General features: G+C 45.8%; 1 protein-coding gene and 1 long non-coding RNA gene across 2 annotated transcripts in view; one reads left to right on the forward strand and one right to left on the reverse strand.

The window, feature by feature from the left end:
* Window positions 1–20811, reverse strand: part of ARSB (arylsulfatase B) — a 153413-nt gene that overhangs the window by 12818 nt on the left and 119784 nt on the right. The gene's annotated exons all lie outside the window — the stretch shown is intronic.
* On the forward strand, window positions 10812–14238 carry LOC132541295 (uncharacterized). The gene is made up of 4 exons (XR_009552447.1): window positions 10812–11122; window positions 11889–12095; window positions 12196–12352; window positions 14037–14238. It is a non-coding gene; the product is annotated as an uncharacterized LOC132541295 (long non-coding RNA).

Genomic DNA, 20811 nt, shown 5'->3' on the forward strand with positions numbered 1-20811 from the left:
AAGCTAATCAGAAAAAGGTGAGGAGGAATACTGCAGACGTTATTTATTACCTACAAGGGGAAAATCAAAAATGCTCATAATTTTTATATATGCACTCCACATGACAGGATTCAAATGAATCTGGGTTTATGATTTTCATTTTATAAAGTCAGTTTCTCTGACACCTACTCATTCAGCCTATATCTACTTTTTTTAAACATCCTAGAGAAAAAAGAGCTTTGATGTGGTTTTCTCAGGCTTGACAAAGTTCAAATGTTAATCATTATTGAACTGTGTATAATGAGTATTCAGAGAATGTGCCGGGTTAGAGGGACTTTCAACAGTTGGTTAGTGTTGGCCACTAGCTAGGAATTTCAGTCGAGAGGTGTCAACCAAAACTGAAAACAAACATTCAGTGAATCCTCTCAACTCATAACTCTACTGATAGTCAAACCATTTATACCTAAAATGGGTTTACATCAATCTTCTCTAGTCTGGTTCAAAGTGAATCTCGAAAAATCTCTGTTTTACATTATGCATCCATTCATGTATTAAATGACTATTCTGTTGATCAGTGTATGTGCTAGATATGAAGCTTCAAAAAGGAGGCAGGCGTAATAAATAATCAGACATCTAGTAACAGCTGGGCAATAATTATCACCACTATACACCATACAATAATCATTACTGAAACTCAGCAGGTAGTAATAAAATGGTTCTGTTAAAACACCATAGATTACAAAACAATGTAATGAACAGTGTCTGGCTGACTATATGAAAGACAGGAAACGCTATGCAATTTCAAAGGAGCTACTAACTGCTTGGAAGGGTCCAGGAAGGCAGCTCCCTGAGCTCGGCTCTATTCCTGTTTATTAGGCAATTTGTCCTGCTTTGTGTCTTGCCACCTTTCAGGCACCAAGTTGCAGACGCTACTAGGATTCCATCCTGACTGCCCTGGGCAGACGCCCTCACCCATGTGTCCTGGAACCTCCTCTCCCCAGAGCCCTGCCCCACTAGGGAAAGACAGAGACAGGCTGGGGGTATGGATCCACCCGCTAAAATCCATGCCGAGCAGAGAAGCAATTACAGAAGCCAGACCTTCCACCTTCTGCTCCCCAGAAAGAATTCTGGTCCATCCTCCCAAAGGGATAAAGAACAGGGAAGCTTCCAATGAAGGGGCTGGGACATGGAACTCTGGTGGTGGGAGCTGTGTGGAATTGCACCCCTCTTATCCTACAATCTTGTTAATCATTATTTAATCTCTAGTAAAAATCATAAAAAATAAATACATTATTTGTTTTGACCTAATGGGTCCAGAGGAGATAGACCAAAAGAAAAAACCTTATAGCATCCTTTACAAATTGCCACCTACCCCAGATACATTCTTCTACATGTGTAGTACCTTTCCAAAATTATTCTGAGAATAACTATAAGTCTCTTCTCTGGATCATAACTCATGAACATTAATCCCTGATAGTATGAAATGCTATTTTTGGTAGTAGGCTACCAAAAATCTAAAAGCAACATAGATGATTTTTAAAAACTTTATTGATAGAGAATGACCTAGAGGGAGTTGAATTGTTATGTGGAAAACTGAGAGACGTTACACATATACAAACTACTGTATTTTACTGTCGACTATAAACCATTAATCCCCTAATAAAGAAAAAAGAAGGGGGCTGGGTGGTGGTGCACCTGGTTTAGCGATATGTTACAGTGTGCAAGGACCTGGGTGGGAGCCCCTGGCCCCCACCTACAGGGCGAAAGCTTTGCAAGTGGTGAAGCAGGGCTGCAGGTGTCTCTCTGTCTCTCTCCTTCCCTCTCAATTTCTGGCTATCTCTATCCAATAAATAAAGATAATAAAAAAATTACAAAAACAGAAAAAAGAAAAGTTTATTGATGAAGGTCTCTTAGAGCAAGTGACAAGTGGGCAGAAACATGAATGATGAGGCGTTATCAATTACATCAAGATGAAGGCCGTTTGAGAGACTACATGTGCAGTCCTTAAGCAGTGAATGAGTTTAAAATGTTCTTGGAAGAGAAAGATGACCAATATGCCTGGCATAAAATTAGAGAGGGGAGAGAGAGCACATTCACAGGAGTGAAGCGGTATTTCATGTGCAGATGATATAAAAGTACCAAAAAAAAAAACAAACAAAAAAAAAACTAAAGAATCCTGCAGGAAGCTTTTGGAAATTATCAGGCAGTATAGTATAGTGTCAGGCTACAAAACTAACATACATTTGTAGCATCTATTCTCCTATATATGTGGTTGGGATCTTAATGGGGATTGCATTACATTTGTATATGGTTCTGGGCAGTATATTCATTTTAATGATGTTAATTCTTCCACTCCTGTGAGAATGTCATACACCAGAAAAGATAGCAGCAACAAAAGCTGGAGAGGTGTGGGGACAAAGGAGCCTCCTGCACTGCTGGTGGGAATGTCAATGGGTCCAACCTCTGTGGAGAGCAGTCTGGAGAACTCTCAGAAGCCTAGAAATGGACCTACCCTATGACCCTGCAATTCCTCTCCTGGGGATAGATCCTAAGGAACCCAACACACCCATCCAAAAAGGTCTGTGTACACATACGTTCATAGCAGCACAATTTGTAATAGCCAAAACCTGGAAGCAACCCAGGTGTCCAACAACAGATGAGTGGCTGAGCATGTTGTGGTATATATACACAATGGAATACTACTCAGCTGTACAAAATGGTGACTTCACCGTTTTCAGCCGATCTTGGATGGACCTTGAAAAAATCATGTTGAGTGAAATAAGTCAGAAACAGAAGGATGAATATGGGATGATCTCACTCTCAGGCAGAAGCTGAAAAACAAGATCAGAAAAGAAAACAGAAGTAGAACCTGAACTGGAGTTGGTGTATTGCACCAAAGTAAAAGACTCTGGGGTGGCTGGTGGAGGGAAAGTTCAGGTCCTGGAACAGGATGGCAGAGGACCTAGTGGGGGTTGTATTGTTATGTGGAAAACTGAGAAATGTTATGCATGTACAAACTACTGTATTTACTGTCAACTGTAAAACATTAATCCCCCAATAAAGAAAATTTAAAAATTAGTCAAGTTATGGGCACCTTAGAATATGCCTAAAATAAACCTACTAGCTTTCTCTAAAATGGAGACCTCCAAATCTCATCTTCTATATTCTTACCTTCTGGTTCCTGATTCTTAAACAATTTGTTCAGCTTTATATCTTAATGTTTTATCAGACACCAAATTGCAGATCCTACAACAATGCCAACTTGACTTCCCCAAGTGGACAACCTCACCAACGTACTCTCGAGCCCCACCCCTCCAGAGCCCTGCCCCACTAGGAAAAGAGAGAGACAGGCTGGGAGTATGAATCTACCTGCCAACGCCCATAGTCAGTGGAGAAGCAATTACAGAAGCCAGACCTTCCACCTCCCACCTTCTGCACCCCATAATTATCCTGGGTCCATGCTCCCAGAGGAATAAAGAATAGGAAAGCTTTCAAGAGAGAGGGTGGGATACGGAGCTCTGGTGATGGGAATTGTGTGGAATTGTACCCCTCTTTTCTTATAGTCTTGTTGATATTTTTTATTTTCTAAATAAATCTTAAAAAGAGAGAGACATAGACAGGAATAAGAGAGACAGCGACAGTGAGCAAAGTACCCAGGGACCTCCAACAGAGGAGCTGTCACTACCCCACAGCCTGACAGGACACACGGAAGGTGTGGAGGAGTGCCTGAGTCCTGGGAGCACTGAAGGGGGAGCTCACTCCACCAGAGCTGTTACCCAAGAAGGAATAAAACTATCGGAACTCTGGTGGCGGGAACTGTGTGGGATTGTACTCCTGTTATTTCACAATCTTGTTAGTCATTATTAAAGCACTAATAAAATTTTATGAAGAGTATGGACTTTCTTAATGTTTCGTTTATTTTTTGACACAGAGGCAGAGAGATAAAGAAAGGTAGAGACAGAGATGAATGTCGGGCAGCCCCCCCCCCATGCTGCATTGCTGATAGTATGGTCTATTTACGTAATCATTGCCTGAGACCCGCCCTGCCTGCAGGGTACTGGTTAATCCCACTGGTTAGAACCTTCACAACAGGTGCTATGGAAGCTTTCTACCTTCGCACTCTTTTCTCCACCTCCTCTCCTAGCCATTTTCTTTTCCCACTTGCCACTTCCGGTTAAAGATATATATATATATATATGTGTGTGTGTGTGTGTGTGTGTGTGTGTGTGTGTGTGTTGTCTCTGATCAATAAAGGCATTGGATTGTGTTCCCACTCCGCCACGAGTTTCTGGTCTCTCTCCCACGTCACTGAGTAAGCAGCAGCCCAGGTTGGCTCAGGTCAAGTTCTCTCCAACCCAGAGAGCACGTGCCTGGGAAGAAACACCCTCACGCTAGTCCAGCAGACGGAGATAGAGAAGAATACAGCGGCAAAACTTCCTTTAGGGTAGTGGGGCAGGGCTTGAACCTGGGCCATGCACATGGCAAAGCAGCAGGCTCTGGGAGGTAGTTCACTGGCCCAGAGTGGGATTCTAATCACCCTCCAATCAACATGGTGACAGATGACAGTGGTCAATCCTGGCATCATTCTTCATGTCTCAACCACAGTCTCCATTCCCTACCCTGCCCCGTAACAAGCTAATCCAATGCAGACTCAGGGTGATCAGGGTGAAGCCAGCCTCTCTCTATAAACATCTGTTTTTTTCCCCCAAGTAATTGATAGAGGTCATCAGCAAATAGCTAGAAACAGGCACTGTGTTACATCTAAAAAAAGGGGAGGACCAACCAAAGCTGCCCTTCGTCAGCCTGTGATTAAGATGATGAGCATGAAGCAGGCTAAGTTGGCTGCTCTCTGGAGACGGATGAAACAGACTCCACCCTCCTCTCCCCACAAGGAGCCCTTTAATGAGATCCCAACCACTGTACCTCCTGGTCCCCAGGGTCTTGCTGGAGACAGAGCACTTCCGGTGTCTACATGTCCTATTCCAGTGTCTGAGGAAGCTGTGTCGAGGCTATGAGCACATTGTTGGAAAGTAATGGAATGATGCTTCATCTGGAGAGGGGGACCCTGTCCATAGAAACCTCCCTCCATAGCTGTCAGGCCAGCCCAGCCTCACTGGGCAGGTTGGTGATGCTGCCCTTCCTGGTCCCTGAAGCTCACACCAGGGCCGGCTTGGCAGCAATTACAGTGCAGAAAGCTAAAGCTGGCACTCTTCCAAGGACAGCCCTCCACAGCATTGCTATCCCAAAAGCTAAACCCCAGCATGCTACACAAACCCTCTAATCACAGAAGTAAGAGCCACTAGGTGCTGCTTGCCAAAGGTTTAAAAAAAAAAAAGCCAACACTTGAGATAGCTCTTTCTAGTTTTTGGCAGTAGCTCAATTGGAAATAAAGATGCTTTATACTCTGAGACTATCAGGGTTTCACACGAACCAGGATTCAGAACACAATCTCTCTTTCCAAGGAAACCGGAAAGCACTTCTAAGAGAGTGAACGAAGATGGTATCTGCTCTACATCTGACTCAGAGAGAAAGAAAAAAGAAGCCAGGCAGATGCCACCAACTCTTCTGAAGATCAGTCCTGGTCCCAGAGAGCATGTGCCTTGAGTGTCTAGGAATATATAGATGCTGATTTGAATCGGAAACTTCCGTTATGGAGTCTAGTGTATAGACAGCCTGTGATTCCCACACAGTCCTCTTCCTAAAACCCCTATGTTAACTGCCACAGTCATAATCCCAGAAGCATTTCCTGAAGCACTGGGAAAGCTGTCAGGCACCTCTCACACAACATGAAGTGACTTACACACTCTGACTTCATGCGGTCCCCTCACAGTCATACTGAGCCCTGCCTTTTTGGGAAAAAGAAGGAGGAGGAGGAGGACGAGGAGGAGGAGGAGGAGGAGGAGGAGGAGATGGAGTAGAAGAAGGAGACGGAGTAGAAGAAGGAGTAGTAGAAGGGGAAGGAGGAGGAGGAGTACAAGAAGAAGGAGAAGGAGAAGGAGAAGGAGAAGGAGAAGGAGAAGAAGAAGAAGAAGAAGAAGAAGAAGAAGAAGAAGAAGAAGAAGAGGAGGAGGAGGAGGAGGAGGAGGAAGAAGAGGAAGAAGAAGTAGAAGGTGGAAAGGACTGAACTCTATTTCCTTTAATTATCTTAATTTATTGGCTAGAGATATCCAGAAATCAAGAGGGTAGGGGAAGATAGAGACAGAGAGAAAAGGACACCTGCAGCCCTGCTTCACCACTCACAAAGCTTCCTTCTGCAGGTGGGGACTGGGGACTTGAACTCAGGTCTTTGCGCATTGTAACATATGTGCTCAATCAGGTATGCCATGACCCAGCCCCTTAAATTCTAAACATCACTATTTCCTCTTTCTCTTCCCTGAGCCTAGTGCTGGCCACCTCAACATTAAGCAATGACACACAGAAATATCCCACTTCTGAGATTTGCCTGTGGAAAATTAAGTTGCGGGAAAAAACAAGATAAAACTGATCTCTCCATACGACTCAAGCATATTTAGAATCAGGCACATTTGGAAATGGAAGAGCAGGTTCATCTTACTAGAAAACGGTATTCTGTAAACACTTAGAGTGTCAAGGGGCTGGGCGGTGGCACACCTGGTTAAGCACCTATACTACTCAACGCAAGGACCCACGCAAGGATCTGGGTTCGACCCCTGGATCCCCACCTCCAGGGAAGACGCTTCACAAGCAGTGAAGCAGGTCTGTGGTGTCTCTCTTTCACACTCCTTCTCTACTTCCCCCTCACCTCTCAGTTTTTCTCTGTCCTGTCCAATAAAATTGATAAAATGGCCACCAGGAACAGTGGATTTATAATGCCAGCACTGAGCCCCAGTGAAACCCTGGAGGCAAAAAAAAAAAAAAAAAGAAATCAAAGTAAATGATGAAAACATAGTCATTTGGTTGTGACTTTTTTTTTTTTTTTTTTTTAGTGAGAGATCATAGGTTTACAACACTGTAAATTTTAGGCGCGCATTTTCACACCTCTTCAAATATCTATTCTGCACCACACTGGGCCTGAAGTGTCAATATCCCTACACCAGAATCCACTGGACCTCCCTCATCCTCTCATCGGGCCCCTCAGCCCCACCCCTCTGGGAACCTCAATGTCGGAATCCAAGGGTGAAATCAACCCGTGTTTTGTTTTTCTTCTTCTGAGTCACTTTATCTCCACCCCCCCGAATTCTATCCATGCTGCTACAAATGGCGAATTTTCTGAATTGTCATATTTTGTCATAACTGACCGACATTCTGTGCCTAGAGACTAACCACTTCTTCGTCCACTGTCATCAGGCGCTGGGGTTGATCCCAGACCTCAGCTACTGTAACCAGAGCTGCAATGAACACAGGAGCACAGAGATATATTTGGATTAGCTTTTTTATATTCTAAGGGCAGGTACCTAGGAGACCAATTCCTAGATCCTGTGGCAAGTCTGCTTGCTTGCCAGTTAGAAAAAATGCAGCTTTGGAGGTCAGGTGGTAGCGCAGTGGGTTAAGCACACAGGAAACTACATTCCAGTCATGGATTTTACACTAGGTATGTGATGGAGACTGGTACGACTAGGAGGGGGATGAGGTTGTCAGGGAAGATGTCTTGGTTTCATTGTGGATCGTTTCCCTCTTGACCATCTCCCACTGAGAATGGAAGAAGCTAGTGCCAACTTCTCTGCTTTTCATGGCAGTAAAAACTGCTTCTGAAAAGGTACAGCTCAGATGAAGTGTTGGGGGTATTCCCTGCATGCTCTTGTGTACTTCTGCTTTCAGGTATATATTTGTCCCCTAGTTTATGGGCACGGGTGACGCTATGCTCTATCTCAGGGGACCTGGACTATATCTAGGTTTGGGGACTTTATTGGGGAGTGGAACACCTGGAATGGAGAGATAGAGAGTGGGAAGGCTATCAGGGGAGGGGGTGTGATGTGGAGATCGGGTTATGGGAATTGTGTGGAATTGCACCCCTCTTATTCTATGGTTTTGTTAATGTTTCCTTTCTTAAATAAACAAATAAAAAAATAAAAGGTACAGCTCACTCTTCTTAAGAATGTCTGGGTTCTTCCTGACATAGACTAAAAAAATAACCAAGAAAGAGCAGGACTAATAATACTGATCAAAATGTCTTTGTCCCCAGTCCCCACCTGCAGGGGAGAGAGGTTCAGACTCCCAGAGGGATAAAGAATAGGGAAGCTTCCAATGGAGGGGATGGGATATGGAATTCTGGTGGTGGGAACTGTGTGGAATTGTACCCCTCTTATCCTGTGATCTTGTCAATCATTATTAAGTCACTAATGAAAAAGAAGTTCTCGTTTCCATTGAACGGGTCACCAGTGGGCACACACTTGCCTTGTCTACTCCTCTACTCTCTGGCATGCTGGACTCTGTTTCTTGCAGCCCTGTCCGTGGCCTGCACAGGCAGAAAGCTGGGCATGAAGATGGGAAGTAATTGAGGACCATAATAAAGGCAGTACATGGTGGAAGGGGCTGGTGGGGGGAGGAGTTCTGGAGACAAAAGGATGGTGGAAATAAAGCCAGTGAAAAACATCTACTCTGGAAAACATTAAGTTAATGGACCTCAGAGGGAGTCTGTGGAGGGGAATAATAGAAACACTTGAGCGATTAAATAATTCAGTGCTGAGTCTGCCTTTCACATGATGTCTCTAGATGCTTGGTGGTCCTCGGGCTCTACCTCCTCACACATTTCCCTGCTCACCTGGCTTCCAAGTAGACTTATCCCCCAGGAAGGTTCTTTTTTCCTTTTTCTTTTTCTTCTCTCTCTCTCTCTCTCCCTCCCTCTCTCTCCCTCTCCTCTCTCTTCCTCTCCCCTCTCTCTCTCTCTCCCTCTCCCCCCCCTCTCTCTCTCCCCCCTCTCTCTCTCTCCCTCTCCTCTCTCTCTCTCTTCCTCTCCCCTCTCTCTCCCTCTCCCCCCTCTCTCTCCCCCCCCCTCTCTCTCTCCCTCTCCTCTCTCTCTCTCTCTCCCTCTCCTCTCTCTCTCTCTCCAGGGTTATTGCTGGGGCTCTGTGTAAGCACAACGAATCCACTGCTCCTGGAGGCTATTTTTTTCTTCCATTTTATTGGATAGGAGAGAGAGAAATCAAGAGAGGAGGGGTAGATAGAGAGAGGAAGAGAGACACTTGCAGACCTGCTTTACCACTCATGAAGTGTCCTTCCTGCTAGTGGGGAGCTGGGGGCTCAAACCAGGGTCCTTGCACTTAGAACTATGTGTACTTAACCGGCTCCCTTACTTTTTCTATTAGTGAGTTAATAATGATTAACAAGATTGTAAAATAATGCGGGTATAATCCCATACCCACCACCAGAGTTTTGTGTCCCATCCCTTCCACTGGAAACTTCCCTATTCTTCATCACTGTAAGAGTATGGATCAAATTAATTTTTTAAAGTATCTTTATTTATTTACTTATTTAGAGACATCCAGGAATCAAAGGAAGGGAGAAATAGGAAGGAGGGGACACAGAGACCCCTGCAACACTGCTTCACCACTTGCAAAGCTTTCCCCTGCAGGTGGGGCCTAGGGGCTCTAACTCAGGTCCTTCTGCACTGTAACATGTGAGCTCAACCAGGTGCGCCACCACCCGGTCCCCAAAAAGTTCTTTATGGGGGTGCAGAAGGTGGAAGGTCTGGGGTAGGTTCTTCTATTAATCTATTTATTTGTTTTTAAGAAAACAAGGTCCTCATGCATTTGTGGTTTCACTGCTCCTGGAATGCTCTGAGAGAGAGACCACAGCACCAGAGCTTCCCTCAGTGCTATACCCCCTCCCATGCATTGCCAAGATTGAACCTGGGCTGCTCACTCTGTACAACATTCACTCTATCAAGGGAGCCCCAGAATCTTTCCTTTAAAATGTGCCCGGACCTGCCTGAGTACAGCCCAGCTCACTTTCAGGGTACATCCTGTATCGGGCGGAGTGAAATTCACTTCATGTTTCATGTGTCAGTCCCCCACCCACCCACCCCCACACCCGTCCAGCACAGAGAGACACTCCCATTGAAGCACTTCTCTGATTTCCGGAGCCACAGGCAGCACCAGGAGACCAAACACTATCAAAGGCCCTGGAGAACCAATCCCGCTCAGCACTCAGGACTGGCTGATGTCCTCACCCTGCCTGCAGCAGGCTCTGCTCAGGCCAACTATGTCCTGGCTAACGTTTCTGCTGGGCGTGGAGGTGGTGGCAGCACACAGACATGCATCAACACACGTCAGCTGCTTCATTTTCCACTTGCCCCGCTTCTGACTTTCTCAAGGAGTTGAGGTGAAATGTGAATGAACAGTGAAGCCTCTCATCTATGGATGTATGCACATTCCAAATTATCGGCCAGGCTTTACTCTGGGAGGATCCTGAGATGCAGAGGTAGAGGTTCCAGCTCAGCCTTTGAGACAGTGGGAATCTAGCAGAGAAATTCTTGAAGAAGCTCGTGGTGCTGGGCTGGAGGTGCATACAGGCGTGAGTGAGCACTGAGGGAGGAACAGTTAATACTGAACTCTGCCAGGAGCGATGGTGGAGCTGGCCGGAAATGCCTTACTCAGGATCGTCTCACTTGAACGGGATCTCAAAGCGTTAGCCAGACTCTATCAGGTAGAGCATGGTAACAAAAGGTCATCAAGGCTGAAGAGTCTGAGCAAGCAGGAGGCAGGAGAGCATGTGGCATTGCTTGGAGAACAGAAACACTACAGTATTGTCAAGCATGAGAGCCAGCAAGAGGGAGGGTGAGGAAGAGGCCCATCCGGCTGTTTGTGGCAGCAGATCCCCAGGGCCGACTGAGGGAGACTAAAGTGTGCAGGACTGTCAGAAAGGGGACTTCCGGTCCACCCTCAGTCAGCAGGGGAAGCAGCTGGTGTCACGCCTTTCAACACATGTCCTGGATGACTCTCTCCAAAGTGTACACTGAAGACCAGTTCTACAAGGATCTGCAAAGAGCCAGGAACAGGCAAGGAGACAGACTAAGTCAGTTCCGGGGCATGTTCGCAGAGCAGACTAGGGGCTGTCGGGCCTGGCTCGGCTCCGGGCATCAGCAGCACTTCTTAGCCTTCTGTGTGGGCTGGAAGGTCCATGCTGCAGCCCAGCTGTGGGGGTGTCCAGATCCCCAGGACAGGCCTGTCACTAGGCAGGAGCAACTGTAAGTCTGTTAGGCTGCCTGTGCTCCTGCTCTGCTAACCACGTCCTGGTGGCTAGGCCTGGGATCTGCCTTGCTCTCCCACCAAGAGTGGGAGGCCCATCATCTCATCCGCATCCCCTTTCCCTGATGCATGCAGGACTCCATCACTCCCACGCCAATTTTCCCATTCTTCTTTAACACTGTTGGCTAGAGGGCTAGGTGATGATGCACCCAATAGAGGACACAAGTTACAGTACACAGGAATCTGGGGTTAAGCCCCTGAAGGGAGAAACTTCACAAGTGCTGAAACTGTACTCTAGGGGTCCTTCTCTCCTCCCTGCAAACCTCCCCTTCCTCTCTCAATTTCTCTCTGTGGCTATCCAAAATAGACAGACAGACAGACAGATATTTTTAAAAATCACCCCACTGCAAGGAGGGGAAGTTTCACAAGTGGTGAAGCAGGTCTGCAGGTGTCTCTCTTTCTCTCTCCCTATCTCTCTTCTCAATTTCTCTCTGTTCTATCCAATAAAAAATTTAAAAAATTAATTGTATAGGTACTGAGCCCCAGCAATAACCCTGGTGGAAAAAAAAAAAAACAATTCAAGGGGAAAAAAATCTCCCAGTAGTTTAGATTGAGAAAGAGAGAAGATAAGAGACAAAAAGAGAGGTAGATGAATCAGAGTGCCACTTCATCAGTCCTTGAACTTTCCCTGGTGTTGGTTTTGGGGTTTTATACTCAGGCTTTGAGCTTGTTAAAGCATGCACTCCTGTTGACATTTTTCTTAAGTCACAGGCCTGCTTCTTGATCCTGTGATTCTGGCCAATGTCAGCACTCCGGTCTCTGAGAATTGGTGGCAGCTGGATATTGACAGAAGGTGTGGATTGCGTGAACCGGCTCATCTCTCTGTCCTTCCTTGCAAGCCTGGTGGCTTGGTACAATGGCTCTGAACACTTGATCCAGCCCATATGATGTTCCCAACTTACCTGGAGCAAGGTCTGAGCTCCTAACCCTTGTTCACCTCTCCAGCTTCAGCACTGCTGTTACAGTTATCTCTGTCCCCCAAGACAAATGCTAATGTGACTTTTTTCTTCAGGTGTTCAGAACAGGACTATCACTTTTCTTTGGGGAAAGACAGACCCTTATAGCATCTGCTGTGCACCGAGTCAGGGCAGAAGAGGAAATGAGAGTGGAAGTGATTAAATTCATATTCCAAGCAGGTTATTCGATTCCATCAATTTCGAGAACCACAGGTACAAATAGTTTAAGGAGAATGTGGCTGTGAAAAGACAGGTAGAGGCAGCACCGTGAAACCCTTCCTGCCTTGAATGGGAAAATGAAGTGCTTGTGAGTTATTTGTTCCTCATTTGCTTTGGACAGTGGTTGTCAAGAGAATTTGGAAAGCTACATTCTACTTGAGCAAGCAGACCAGATTTTCTGCTGACAGTTCGGCGGGGGGTAGATTTTGTCTATTTTTTGCCATGCAAGAATAGCTGCTTTTCTGGGGTGGGGGAGGCATGCTACACAGTGCTAATTCTAGACACCAAAAGAGCTGCATCTTCAGTCACAAAGTGGTAATTAGCATCATATGACTTTTGACTTCTTAGGGGGAAACATTTTCAGAAAAACACATCTCTAATGTTCTTCCTTATGCAAACAGTAAATGCCACTGGAGATCAAGTTAGTTAAACATCTTGGACCAGGGTCCATAGTTGGCCTCCTGTGCTTTGGAAGTTTCAGGAACTTTCAACCACAGAATGACCCTCCTTGTTCAATTTTATCAGAAAATGATTGTAGTTGGATTTCTCCCAAGTTCTCAAGGGCTTTGACTCCAAGTGACACCAAGTGTTGTTAACAGAGTTAGTTACATTTCTTGCTACACAAAAGGCTTAATACAAAGTAACAACTTAGCAATACAAGAGAATTGGGTGCATTTCTGTATAAAATCCACTTTCTACAGTGTTGGAAAAAAACGAAAACAAGGGGCCGGGTGGTGGATCATCTAGTTAAATGCACATATTACGAAGCAAAAGGACCCACGCAAGGATCAGGGTTCAAGCCCCCGGCTCCCCCACTTGCAGGGGGAAACACTTCACAAGCAGTGAAGCAGGTCTGCAGGTATCTTTCTCTCTGTGTCTCTATCTTCCCCCTCCTCTCTCAATTTCTCTCTGTCCTAGCCAATAAAATGGGGGGGGGGGTGGCCACCAGGAGCAGTGGACTGGTAGTGCTGGCACTGAGCCCCAGAGATAATTCTGGGGGTGGGGTGGTGAGGTGTGTGAAAAAAAAAAAAAAGAACATAAAAACCCAGAAACACTATCTGGAGCTGTGAGTGTGGTGGCTGAGGGCTCCGTATGGGGCAGCGAGAACATGCTACAATAGCCTCTGGAGGCATGCTGCCATCTTGGTACTCCAGCTTTCAGCTGCCCAGCCAGACCCTACATTCTGAGATTCACATCTGTGTATTATCCATGCCCTGCTCATCTGTCCTAGCAGAAATGAAGAAACGGGTGCTCAGCGACCTCCGTGGCTTAGATAATTGAGGACGCAAAATTAATGGACTTCCGGAGTGAAAGAAAGTGAGGGAGAGTGTCTGGTCTTGTGGCTGGTGGGATTCTGTTCTGGGCAGTGAAGCTGCTTCTCTTGTTCCCTCCCTAAAAAAGCAGGTTCCAGCAGCTGGACACAATTAAGCTAGCACCGTAAATTAGGACAAAGCTCAAATTCACCCTTGGAGGCCACACACAAGTTATTTCAGCTCTGATATGAACATTGTAAGGCATTGCTATCAGGACTGCACACAATATATTTACAACACAATACGTTGGTGTTTTTTTTTTTTTCCAAAGGACAAAAGTAGTGACTGGGGACGTTTCAGATGAAGAAATAACCATGTTAACCTCACTGCTTTTTTTCTTAAACGTTTGCATCTGTGAATTGCAGAGACTCAACATAAAGCAGATCGCCAATATCCACTGAAAGCTCTCCTGGCATGAGAAATTTCTCTTGCATAAAGCAAAACAGATGTACGAGAGGAGAAGGCAGACCCTCTTCTGGGAGTATCCACATGCAGAATTACTGCTGTCTCAGGAGCTATATATGTGTGAAGCAATGAACCCAGAGCCTGGGCCATACTACGTCCCCCCCAGAATTCAATATAAAACCCTGTTATATGCTCAGTTTCTGGAAAACACTAATTATTAATGTTGAGGAAAAGCATAACAATATATTTATATTTGATTCCTCCCTGCCCTTTTTTTTAAAAAGCCAACTGGACTAATGCTGCACTAGAGATTAAACAAGTGGGGGCCTGCTGGTGGCACACTGGGTTAAGCACATAAAGTACTACATGAAAAAATATTGTTGGGAGTTGGGTGGTAGGTAGTACAAGAATCGGCATAAGGATCCCAGTTCAAGTCCCCGGCTCCCCACCTGCAGGGGAGTCGCTTCACAGGAGATGAAGCAGGTCTGCAGGTGTCTATCTTTCTCTCCTCCTCTCTGTCTTCCCCTCCTCTCTCCATTTCTCTCTGTCCTATCCCACAACGATGACATCAATAACAACAACAATAACAACTACAACAACAATAAAAAACAAGGGCAACAAAAGGGAAAATAAATAAATAAAAACATTTAAAAATCTTTAAAAAAGGGAGTCGGGCTGTAGCGCAGCGGGTTAAGTGCAGGTGGCGCAAAGCACAAGGACCGGCATAAGGATCCCGGTTCAAACCCCGGCTCCCCACCTGCAGGGGAGTCGCTTCACAGGCGATGAAGCAGGTCTGCAGGTGTCTTATCTTTCTCTCCTCCTCTCTGTCTTCCCCTCCTCTCTCCATTTCTCTCTGTCCTATCCAACAACGACAACAACAATAATAACTACAACAATAAGACAACAAGGGCAACAAAAGGGAATAAATAAATAAAATAAATATTTTTTAAAAATCTTTAAAAAAAAAAAAAGAGGGGGAAAGGGACATAGAAGGAGAGGGAAGAGAGGAAAGGGGAGGGGGAGAGGGAGGGGAGTGGAAGGGGGAGAGGGAGAGGTGAGGGAGGGGGAAAGGAAGGGGGAGAGGGTGGGGGAGAGGGAGGGGAGAGGAAGGGGGAGAGGGAGAAGTAGGGGAGGGAAGGGGAGAGGGAGAGGGAGAAGGAGGGGGAGGGGGAGAGAGAGAGAGAAATGACTGTTGCTCTGAGCATGCAGCTTTGTGGTAAGAGGCGGCAGAAAGTCAGCGAGCAGGCCTCGAGGCAGCTTTGCTGTGCTATTCTACCTGCCTCCTGGCTCAAGCTCCATCATTTTTCCACTGGGAGAAAAAAAAGAATGGGCATCAGTAAAGCAAACATGAACAGCATCTCTGGTTATTGTTGCTGTTGTCCTTGTTCTCTGACCCATGTAAGTAACTGCTCCACCCTCTGCCATGTTTGTGCTCCCCTCCCCAACCTCATCATCTGCTAAATCTTTCTGTTTTGTGTCTAGTGGAGTTTGTATTTCATGGTGAACTTCTATGCTCGGAGTCACCTGGCTTCAACATGAGCGATTAGAAACATAAATACAGACCCTGCAGAAGTCTACAGTCAGAAACTGAACAAAAGAGTCGGAGCTTCCTTTAAGAAGTAGTGAACATCAGTCTACGGCCATACCACCCTGAACACGCCCGATCTCGTCTGATCTCGGAAGCTAAGCAGGGTCGGGCCTGGTTAGTACTTGGATGGGAGAAGTAGTGAACATCATCTGCACAAAACGAATTTGAATATGCAGAAGTCAAACTGAAAACCTCGACACAAACAGGGCTGCTCAGAACTGAGCACTGAGACGGAGACAGTCACAAGCCTGGGTGCTTTTGTTGAGATATGAGATAGGCATCAGGAGGAAGACGCCCTTGGCTAGTGTCTCTTACCTAAAGTGCATGGCAGCACTCAGCAGGATGGTGATCTGAAGTCCAGCTCTCTTGACATTGTATTTCTCCATTCAGAAACCCTCCTTCCCTTGGGTTTATTTACTAGCTTATTTCAGTCCTGTTTTTCCATCACCTGAGCTTCACTCCCCCAGGCTAACCTTTCAGATAGAAGGAGAGAAAAGAAGCGGGAGAAACAGAAGGGGTACCACAGCATCAAAGCTTCTTACACAGAAGTGGGGGCCCAGCTTGATACAAAAGGAAAGATACACAGAGAATATTGATCAGAGCACTGTTCAGCTCTGGTTTATAGGTCCCAGAATTAAATCTGGGACCTGAGAGCCTCAGACACGAAAGTCTTTTTGGCTTATGGTGATGGAGGGGTTTGAACCAGAGACTTCAGAGTCTCAGGCATGAGAGTCTCTCTGCATAACGGTTATGTTATCTAATGTGTGCACGACAAAGCAGAGGCACTGTCCCGGTGACCTACCAATCCTCCTTGTGTTTACACTGAGACACTCCATCAAACGGAGTTGCTTTTATTTTTTCCTTTACTCCACCCGCCCCCCCCTTAGCTGCTCTTATTTCTAAGAGAGGAAATGCTGTTCGGGTGACTTGATCATGCAAGTGACTATCATAGCTGGAACAGTGAGAAACACAGCCTCACGTTTCAAGCAACTGCACTCAGTTTTCTCCCGAGAGCTAACTGTAGATTCTGTTTTGCATTGTAAGTGTCTGTGTATATGTGGTCCCCTCCCTCCCTCCCCCCAGCTCCCTGGGACAATGTGGGGGCAGGAGCTCACACCCCATTTATCTTTATGTCTCCCTCCATAATGGGCCCTCAGTAATCGCTGCAGAAGTTTAACAGGGGCAATGAACTGGACTTACAGATGAAATCCCTGTGCCGTCAGGTTTCATGGAGGAACACGGTGTCCCTCCCAGGGGAACACTGACCAGACTGGGGTTGTGTTAGAGTCCCCAGGGAAAGTGATAGTCCCACAGTCCCAGAGGGTTGAAATGCAGAAGACAGAAAGAAGGTTCAGATGAGCGAGGGGCGTGCCAGCCTCGACTCTAACCCTTCAGTCAGCAGTGAGCCAAGATGGCTGCTCTAATTCCATCTTCCCTCAGCCTTGGCAAGAGCCGAGAGCATTCCCTGCAGAGCCAGTGCGGAACAATGCACTCGCTGTTTCAAGGCAGAGGAAAAGTGATGGTGGGAAAGTGGGAGGAAACGTATTTCTCTTGATTTGTTTTTTAAGTGTACGTTGTGGGAGAAGTAGTCCAGGAGACAAAATGGGCAGTCAGTTCTAGACCATAAACACAAAAGCATTTTCTAGAGTCGTTAAAAATCTTTCATCCTCTAATGATTTCTTCCACCGCTCTGCAAATACCCCATGTGCTCCAGCAGGGTGGGCTTCACACTGTATGGTTCACGCATGTGCTTATCTTTGAAGCCAAAGGGTGCCTAGGGCGGGGACTTTTCATCTCTGCAGCACCTGGCACAGGGCCAGGGGAGTCAGAGGAGCTCAGGCTCGAGGGCACAGCAGCTGGCCGGTCACAGAGGTTGAGAGGGGACCTCAGAAGCTACTGGGCGCAGGAAGATGCCTCAGGACAAAAGTCCAAGTACACCCAGGAGAGGACAGTGCTGTGCACTGACGAATGTCACAGGGAGGCCAGTGGATGCCTCCTCAAAAGAAGTCAGGCAGGGCCAGGTGGTGGCACAGCGGGCTAAGCGCACACACTGCAGTGTGCAAGGACCTGCATCCGGGCCCCTAGGCTCCACCTGCAGGGGGAACGCTTCATGAGTGGTGAAGCAGGACCATAGGTGTCTCTGTCTCTTTCCCTCTCTATATCCCCCTCCCTCTCAATGTCTCTCTGTCGCTATCCAATAATCAATTATATAAAAGAAGTCAGGCATGTGAACAGTAGGGGGCCTCTGGTGATCAAGGGGTCATTTGAGTTAGAAGGTAGACTGTGATGAGTGAATGTTACTGGAAAGCTACAGACACGTTCTTAAAAAGCCACGGAAATGAGCACAGCTATGTGGATAGTAAAATAAGCTAAGACTATTAGAAAGCAATTAAAAGAACAAGATAGGGTTAGGCGCACGTGGCACAAAGCACAAAGATTGGAGTAAGGATCCCGGTTCAAGCCCCTGGCTCCCCACGTGCAGGGGAGTCGCTTCACAGGCAGTGAAGCAGGTTTGCAGGTGTCTGTCTCTCTCTCCCTCTCTGTCTCCCCTCCTCTCTCTGTTTCTCTCTGTTCTATCCAACAACAATGACATCAATAACAGTGGCTACAGCAGTTAAACAAGAGAAGCAAAAGGGAATAAATAAAAATAAAATAAAAATAAAAACAGAAGAAGATAGGTCCATATCAGGGATTCTTAGCTACTCGTTCTTGACATTTCAGGTGACATATTCTTTCTTTGATGTGGGCTTGCCCTGTGCATGAGAAGATGTTGAGCGACATCTGTGGCCTTTGACAAGATGCCAGGAGCAGCCCCATTGAGGCTGTGACCACCAACACTGTCTCCAGAAATTAAATGTCTCCAGAGAGGGAAACTGACCTCCGGTGAACACTAACGATGTATATAAACTAACTGGGAAAAACTCCAAGGCAAATTGCTGAGTACAAAAAAAAAAAATACATTCTAAGTGATAACAACTAACTTATGTGAAAAGGGTGTTATAAATACACGTATGTTCACACCGCGAATCCATATCACTAAGTAAGTACCTCGGGGTGGTCTCAGAGACAAAACAACCAGCAAGAGGCCTTTCAAGTAAAGGGGCTTGGTCTAGGGGTCATGCAGAACCTGGCTTTTTCGACTCTATGCCTTTTATTTTTCTTTTGGACAGAGACAAAGCTAGAAAGAGACAAAAACAGATTCCTTGTGATGAGACCAGGCTTGAACCTGGGGCCTCAAACATGGCAAAGCAGCACACTATGCAACTGACCCGTTTTATGGGCTTCTACTCTGCTCTTCTAAAAAGTGAGAAATCTGTACTTGTCATAAAAATTAAGGTCATCTACCAGGAAATGGAAATTGAAGAGATGGAGAAAGCAGGTGAGATTACTCCTTGACCAAATGTAGAGACGGAGAGAGAGGGGATGGAGCAAGTGAGGCAGAGTTGAGAGAAGGACATCCAGCATGTGGGAGAGTGGAGCACTGCTAAGTTCAGTAAATCGACAGTCTGGGATAAAGTGGTATACAGAATGAGGTGCAAATACCTCACAGAGTGTACGGCTTTGCCAGCAGTGAATTTCCCACTGTAGTTAATTAAGTATGAGTAAAATGTTAGCCTCTCTCTCTCTCTCTCTCTCTCTCTCTGTCTCTCTCGGTGTCTCTCTCTGTATTTCTTTAATTTGTATTCCTCTGGTGTGTACACAGCTTTTCATACCTTACTGTTGTGATGCCATTACGGAAACTGTCACTCTTCACAGTTGGAAAGAGCTGAGCATAAAAGATGATTTGACTTGTGGCTGGTCTGGCATGGCTGCATTTGCTTGCAGGAGTGTATTTGTTTTTCATTAATTTGTTTGTCACTTTTTTTCCTCCATGATCTAGGAAACATTTCTTTCCCCCTGCAGTGCAAGGATCTGAAATGTCAGAGGTTCCACTTGGTTCTGCTCGGGTAATGAATTGTTGAGGAGAAGGAATTTTTCTGATGGGCTATTTGATGGTGGAAGGAGACATTTTGTGACCTTTTACTAGTTGAGTGTGATAATAGATTTCCTGACAAACTTGGAAACTTTGGACTTCTTTATGAAAGAATAAGGATTGAGGAGTAACTTTGACCTAGACCTTTGTGGAATTAATCACACACAGACTTTGGGAAAGTGGATGAGCTGGGTCTTTACTGAGACACACTAATTTATCCTTGTCATGGAGACCGTGCACACAGAGAAACCTCAAACAGTGAACTACGGCCCCGCGCGTCCCTGAGCAGAGAATCACACATGTGGGGGGGGGGGGATATGTTCAGGGACTTTCAAAGTGTTGCTTTGTTTCCTTTCTTTTTACTTGGTTTATTTTTTTCAGTTGTAAAGAGAATATAAACTTGTAGGAAACCTAGCCTATACTGAACAGAATACAGAAGGCAATAGAAACCGTTCGTAATCTCACTCTCCAAAAGGACATTTTTGTGTGTGCTTCTTAATTCTGACTGGATGTCTAGCCTTTCAGTTCATTTGAGAGGATGCTGAATATCAGTTTCACATTCTGTGCTCTTTCCTACTTATGGCATATGATGTTTCTTCTCTTTTAAATATAGTTTTAATGGATTGATTGATTCACTTATTTATTGGATAGAGATAGAGATGAATTGAGAAGGGTGGGGGACGGAGAGGGAAAGAGATACCTGCAGAACTGCTTCATCGCTTGTGAACCTTCCCCCATGCACACGGGGGACAGGCCGTGTCCACATGCACTGTCACGCGTGTGCTTAACAAGGTGCACCACCGTCTGGCTGTTCTGTGCTCTACCTACTGAGTTAGCCTCCCCTGCCCAAACCCTGATAACCTGGACTCAGTTTTTTTATTTTGATTTTAATATTAAATATTAATATTGACTTAATATTGATTTACAAAATCATAAGCGAAATCATAAGCAGGGGTATAATCCTGCACTGTTCCCACCACCAGAGTCCTGTGTCCCCATTCCCACCATTGGAAGCTACAGTAATTCTCCCAAGGTCACAGATCTGGGGTGACTCTTCTTTCTGTAACTATCTGTCTATATTTGCCTTTTTTTCATGGACCTATATTCTATGTGTTTCCAAGTCACACCTACAACTATTACTACTTCTGAATGCTCTTCCCTTTTTCCTTGTTTC

Source organism: Erinaceus europaeus, chromosome 11 (genome assembly GCF_950295315.1).
Source record: "Erinaceus europaeus chromosome 11, mEriEur2.1, whole genome shotgun sequence".
In the NCBI taxonomy this organism is placed as follows: Eukaryota; Metazoa; Chordata; class Mammalia; order Eulipotyphla; family Erinaceidae; genus Erinaceus; species Erinaceus europaeus.